Here is a 7,343-nt window from a genome sequence, read left to right on the forward strand (position 1 = left end):
CAGAACAAAGAGGCTGTTAGGTGCAGACTCTTCTTCTGATTAATTCAAGCTCTGTCCCTTATTAAAGCCCAAAAATGATATTAAATGATTATCATTTCTTCCTTTTGATCAAAAGCAAGCTGAAAGCTTCACCCTGTAGCCCAATGTATCTGCAAGCACCCTGACATACTCAGGGGGCCCTGCTCTCACAGATTCTTAGATCTGTATTCATAAAAGGAAAGGCAACTTTGAGAGGTTAACAATCTCCTTTAATCAAGCACATGTATCATTCATTTAGTTCAGGAAATCAACAGTACTTCCAAAATGTCTGACATAAGCAATACATATATCACAAATCAAAAGACAGGTCCAACTGTGTGACCATAGTTGCCAGAGAGGAAAGCACCAACATCTGGGTTTTCAAAGCTGGGGTCTCCTCAGCGCTTCCCAGAATCTCATCTGGCATACAAAGCTTCTTCCAAAAACTAAGCCCCAAAGCAAAACCTCACCCTAAGAATATTTATACCTTTTTTAGAGTCAGAGGGCATCCCAACCCTTGAGAACCAGTGCCTCATTAACAAAAGGTGTGAGCCTTCATACAAATCTTCCCTAATCAAACTCCCCTTAATGGGAAGTTCCATTAATGGATGGGGAAGATCTCTAAACAAGTTAACAATACAAATACATATACTGTTTCTAGTTGAAGTTTCTTGTTTCTGTACTTTACTCCTAGTAAAGACTCTTGGTTGATAAAGGTAAGATTCAATCAGAGACATTATACTTCTTGATTATACTAAAACAAAAACAGTAAAAGATACTACTTTGCTAGCAAACCTTACAATCAAGGAAGGTATGGAAAAAATTCTCTCTTCTTCAGGGGGACATCCTCTGAGATGGGCAGCCACTGCAGAGCAATTGTAAGTAAGCAAAAAGAGCAGGCTGCAAGGCAGCTTAAGGTAGGTATGGGAATATGGAGCAACTCAATAAAATTAGCTAAAGCTATCAGAGATATAAGCAAACAGTCTTGGATATGCAAGGGGCTCAGGTAGGGAGGGAGATGTTCTTCATGTAGGTCTGGTCCAGACTCTTGGGAAAGCTGTGTATGTTTGATGTCATCTTTTTCAGGCCACTTAGACATCGGGGGGCAAGGTCTCCTATGAGCTCAGATGTCTACTCAGGAGCAGGGGCAATAGATGTGACAGAGGAATTCAAGAATCCACATAGTCAGGCATCTGACAGGGGCTCCAAAAAAACCTGTAATTTGATAATTGAGAGGAAACAGCACAACATAGCTAACATGGTTAAAGAAATGGTTCAGTTTCCTAGCCATACAGGGCTAGGTTCAAACAACACAAAAAAGTTTTTCTCACAATTCACAAAATTGCATAATTACATTAAGTCAGGTACAGATTAAACTTAGATGGCTCACAATAGACTAGTTTTGAGAAGACTTACATGTCACCAGGATAATCAAGAAAATTTAAACATGAGCCATACAAATCAATGCAACCAATATTAAATAACATTAAATTCCTTGTATCCCAGTAATCTATTGTTAAGGTCCATTTAAGCATCACTTTTTGAATCCCAGATGTCTCATGTAGTTATTTGATCCCTAGATACCCTTTCTTTGACAATAGGTTTTATTCTTGGGACAATTCTAAAAGGGAGTTTTGCTTCTCTGGTTCTTATCTAGAAATTCCCTGATAATTCTGACTATATAAATTGTACAATTAATTAAATTTGGTCTTCCAATTTTGAAACTCAGAGAATTTCAGTTTATATATCATCTGCTGTTCTATCTTTACTTAGATTCTGTACCCAGTATAAGAATCTTTTAAAATGTGAAAGTTCAACCATAAAATGAACTCATCTACCTTTTGAAATTATAGGACAGTTCTTTTAACAATGAAGACATAATTTAACTTACTTTTACCACTATTTTATACAATTGTTGTGCAAAAATCCAGATTTGAGATCTTATTACCAAAACATGACAAACTTTAGAAGTCAATCATTTATATCTATATATAATTCTTAAAGGAATCAGTCTGATTCTGTTGCTTTTCTCAAAAATTGCTATCCTTTTTATTTAGACATCTATCACATTACATCTTTGTCTTATTACCTGGTCTAATTATTTCCTCCTTTCAAGGATGTTATCTCTATAATATATTTATTTGGCCATGAGTATAGGTTAAAGTTATAAACTGTTCCTTCTTGCATCCCATTATAGTAGCTCAGAGACATTCTAGTTTCCATCTATTATTTAATAGATCTAGCCTTGTAACTACTTGAATATAGAAATTTGCTATAAAAGAAAGAGAGGGACAATGTCATATATCTTAACAGAAGGCAAGAACTTCCTTAGTTTTGATTCCAGAAATGAGTCATATCTGATAGTCAATGATGTAAGTACTAGGTGCTGAAAGCAGGAGTTAAGAGTAATCAGGTGGAGAATTTTCCTTTTTCCGAAAGGAAATAGCACAATTGGGAAAAAGAGTTAGGAATATCCTACCTAGGCCATAGCCAAGGTCATCTTCAAAACCTTCCCAGGTATTCACATTTAGCAGTTCTCAGTGTGTCAATTGACTTGAGGATAACTTAGACAACTATTCCTGTAATCAGAGCTTAAAACAATAGTAAATTGTAGTCCCATAAAGTCTTAAATAACAAATAAATATTGGCTGGTATCCTTCAGATAGGGCCATATCAAATTTGATTGAGCTATTAATTACCAAATCAAATTACATAATTTTTCTGTCTTCTTAAAATACTTCTTCACTCTTTCTCTCTCAACATACTCAAACCATCTAAAACTAATCCAAAGAGAAACAGATCAACTACCTAGGGACAGGAGGGGTTTGGATAATCTCCATTTGTTCCCAAACCCTCTTATCTGCCTTCTATAGTTTCAACCAGACCTTATTTATCTTTCCAGATCTCTCAATCCCATTATTCATATTATTCACTTTCCTTTATGTTTCAACCATAAGACAAGATAGCCCATAAATTATTACTTTTTACTAACATAACTGTACTGGAATTCTATTCCAGCTTTAAAAAAACAAAGAGGCTAATGGCTAACCTTACAGACTGATGTATTTATGTCCTTGTTTCACAAGCCTGTTTATCCTTCCCTAATTATACTCACTCTGGAAGAATGAGATACTTCAGGAATTAAATCTTTTACATACGATAAGTTCAAACCCTAATTTTAACTCTTGCTTAGACCATGGAGTGACTACAAATTCAGATCAAAACAGCAAGATCTCTTCTGACTTACAGCTTAATTTAACAGTAAATTATTTTGAAAATTTGGTAGACCTAAAAATTCACACAAGATTTTTCAAAACATTTCTCCTAAAAGCATTTCCTCTTCTTTAAAAACAGTTTAAAATTTATCTTGATGTTCCCTAAACTTTTATGAAGAAAATTAGTTGAAAACCTTTAAAATGGTAGATATCTCTTTCTTCCTCCTTAAAATAAAAATAAACTTTAAAATTGGAAATCAAATTAAGTTGATATTAAGTAAGACAAATTCCCAAAGTATTATAACAAAACTAAATGGTTAGTTTTTACAGAATTTCTAGATATCACAAAATTCCTTAATCAAAAAGGTGTTTGGAATGGAGAGGAGATTTAGTTTCTATAAGTCAAGAAGCACATACCCAACTGATTTAGTCTTATCACAATAACAAATTTTCCTTAAATATATCCCTAGAAATTAAGTACATTATGGCATTTCACACAGTCCATAAACCTTCAAATTAACACACATAAATATATCTTTTAGATGAAACAGGCTTGAAAATTACAGCCCTATTTTTTTTTCAAGGATTCCCATTTCTCATTAGGAATTCTACAACACAGAAACTTTTGCAGAGTTTCTAAAAACTTTTGGTGAATTTCTAAATCACTTTGCATAATATGTGAATACTATAAGTTTACATGACCATACATATTTTCATAATAGCCAACATTTCAAATGAGTAATATTTGCTATCATAGTAAATGCCAAGTTATCTAATATATTGTAATTCATAACACAAACAATAACTTCAGATGATATCAATCGTATTTCCAGAAATTATTGATCTTATTACTTTTGGTAATTAAAACCACTTCAAAGTTATCAATTGCATTAAATTTGAGGGGGATAATAATAATGTTCAATCTGACATATGCCGGTCATTATGTTAAGCATTTCACAATCATTATATCATTTTGATCCCATTATTATTTTCCTTTGACAAATCAGGAAACACGTCAAACAGAGATAAAATCCATTTTTTTTTTTCCGCTATTGGAACAGAGAAGTGTGAAGGTTACCAAGAGCAGAGAGGTTGGTGTTCCAGCGGTGATAAGTCTTGTAAGCAGCACTTAGGGGATGCTCACCACAGGATAGACACATCCAACTCTCCCTTCCCCCACAGCTGCAAAATTTACTAAGCCTGGGGCAGTTTGCAGTTGCTGGGACAGGGTGGGCAGAATGTATAGGATCCAGGTGACATTTCCAAGCTTTACCTAGAAGGGTGGACTACAGGGTATCCAGGGGCACAGGAATCAGTCTGTGAATTGCTGCCCTTACACTTCTCCTGCATTCTCTTCTCTATAACTTGATCTGGGATGAGAGGGGTTAATATGACACCTTGTGGCTGTTAAAAATCTCCATACTGAGATATCCTCTTAACTCTTGGGATGGAGTGGGGAATGTTATGTGATTTTGAGGGGGTATTTTAGCAAGGTGAACTCCTGGAGTTACATATAGTCTCAGGGGTTTCTTTTCCAGTAATTCCAAATGATCAGTTTCCAAACTTTTTAATGATTAATCTCAGAATCTACTAAGATGTTTTTAGCTGCATCTAGCTTTCCATTGTAATTCCAGGTTGGCCAGACTGGAACAACAAAGAAAAGGGTCTTACAGTTTGGTTTGTTTCCCTAGCTACAGCCCCTAAGATTTTAAATCTTACAAGATAACAGACTCATTCACAGTACGCATGAAACAGTCAGACAGACAGACATTAGAGACAAATTGACAATTAACAACAGGATAAATAAAAACATAGCTCACAATTAATAACAGTGAGAGGAGGAATCAGAAACTTGTTGGAAATCCCCATTGTCAACTGTCTATTATTATTCTGAGGAAAGGGGGTTACAAAGATTCAAAACCTGACGGAATAAGGGTGGATCCTGCAACCTTTGCTTGGCACACTTCTACAGTCATTGGAGGGGTGGGGAGCCTTGGTGCTGCAAAGTTTCTGACTAACTATCTTAAAGAATAGGTCCCAATGGTTTTAGGTTCAGGACTCTTGTCTGTAGGTGGATTGTAGCTGTCCTCCTTAAGACCAGAATCCTTAAGGGAAAGGGGAGAGGAAGGGGAAGGAGGCAACAGCAGCAGAACAGAGTTATCCTCCTCAGGGCTAGAGCAGTTAAAGGAAGGCAAGTAGGGAGTAGGTAACTACAAAGTGTAGTTATTCTCCCTACGATCAGAGACTGTAAGGGAAGAGAGGGTGGGAGGAGGTGAGGAATAAGGCAGAGGGAAAGAAGGGTCTGAAGGGACAGCGGCCCTTCAGACAGAGGGAATTAGCCAGTACGGTGGTGGTGCTGTAGAAGTTTTTTTAAGCCTTAAGGGAAGAGGCTAACTGCCAGTGAAGTGGACATTATTTCCACCCCACCCCCACCCCACCCCCTGCCCCAGAGCCCCTGGGTTGAGAAATGTCTGTTGAGTTTCTAGGCAGGGTTGGGCCTAGTAGCCACTTTCTGTTGTGCCCCTTTGCCTAGCAGCCACTCTCTGTTGTACCCCTTTGCCTAGCAGCACCTAGGAACCCCTGTCAAAACTGTTCTGTGAAAAATGTGTGCTATTGGAACTGCAAGGCTGTACCAGGAAGTGCTAAGATGCTTAAAAGGCACACACATTCTTTGTTCGAGGCTGCCTCTTCTGAGGACAACTGCTGGCTAATAAAGACGCTCCCAAATTCTCAATTGACTCTTGCCTGCGCTTGTCTCGGTCTGTCCATTTCACCTTTTGTTCTCCCTCGGTCATTTCAGCAAGTCCAAGATAAAAATATTTTCACTCCTGGCTAGATGTTTTGTTGGCCTTTAAACTTAATTTGGTGTTAGATAAAGTAGCTTTGACTGGTCCAAAAGAGCCAACATCGTGGCCAACAAAATTTAAGGCTATCTTTAGTTAACTGACACTAATGCTGGCAATACCTGTGATCATCAGATTGGTAACAGATTGACATATAAGAAGCAGGGGTCTTGTCAGCTGGATTTCTAATTTTAGTTTTTAATTGACCCATAGCTAATTTTCCTAGATTGATACTTACCCCTAGAGGATTTATACAGAGCATTTGACCAAAGACTTGATCCCTGCCCCCTGAGCTAACTTTAAAGGGAAATTTTGGGCTTCAACCAAATTAGTGGGAGTCCTTTGCAAGCTGGGAATAGAGAAATTTACCCAACCCTGTCAAGGTTAAGACTCCAGGAGAAATGAATCCTGAGGCGCCTGAGTCTTTGGTGTTGGCAAGGGGGAAACTGTTCTCTCCGAGTCCATCAGTTCCATCTGTATGTAGCAGCACCATAACCGTGGACCTGAAAGTTTAGTTAAAAGAGTCAAACAGGCTAAATTCATATTGTTCATTCCCTTAAAGCTAGCAGTTACATGATCATGGAGTCAGAAGGAAACTTCTGATTGTCTGATACAAGGATGACCAGGCTTAAATCTGTTTTAAGACAATCCAAGGATGTCTGTATCCTTCAGATTTATGATCTTTATATGTGTTTAATTATACTATGCGAAAGGAATTTCCTTAATTGAATAAGTTGTAAATACAATAAGCTAAGAGAGGTGACAAAGTTTGAATTGAAATTATGATCCAGGATATCTGTGTTTTCTTTACCATCAACATGTCATAACATAGTATATGTCCACAAAATATTAAGATATGGGAAAAGTCCCAGTATTCAAGATAGTGTCTTGGGGTCAGGCTCTCATAAAGACTTTTAAGTCAGCCCTATCTGGCCTTGTAGACATAAGAAGAGAATAGTATTCTCTGAGTTTATTTCAGAGAACAAAGAGGCTCTTAGGTCCAGGCTCTTCTTCTGATTGATTAATTCAAGGTCTGTCCCTTATTAAAGTCCAAAAACGATATTAAATGATTATCAATACCATGGCCCTAAAAAACCCTTGTTGTTGGATTGACCCTTCCATTAGCTCCTGAAGCAAAGGCAAATCATGGATAGGGCAGGTAGGGTGGTAGGGATAGAAAACCCTTAACATAAACCCTTTTAATAAATGAATATTGGCTTACTCTCAGTCTTCCCATCAAAAGGAGAGAAGCTTAATTTGAAATAGC

The 7,343-nt window shown here is 37.2% G+C and overlaps 1 long non-coding RNA gene across 1 annotated transcript; it reads right to left on the minus strand.

Moving 5' to 3' along the window:
* Window positions 1-233: 233 nt before the first annotated feature.
* Window positions 234-2,597, minus strand: LOC140503906 (uncharacterized). The gene is made up of 2 exons (XR_011966906.1): window positions 2,498-2,597; window positions 234-1,233 (listed from the first exon to the last, which is right to left on the minus strand). It is a non-coding gene; the product is annotated as an uncharacterized lncRNA (long non-coding RNA).
* Between the last annotated feature and the right edge of the window lie 4,746 nt (window positions 2,598-7,343).

This window comes from Notamacropus eugenii, chromosome 5 (genome assembly GCF_028372415.1).
Source record: "Notamacropus eugenii isolate mMacEug1 chromosome 5, mMacEug1.pri_v2, whole genome shotgun sequence".
Lineage (NCBI taxonomy): Eukaryota > Metazoa > Chordata > Mammalia > Diprotodontia > Macropodidae > Notamacropus > Notamacropus eugenii.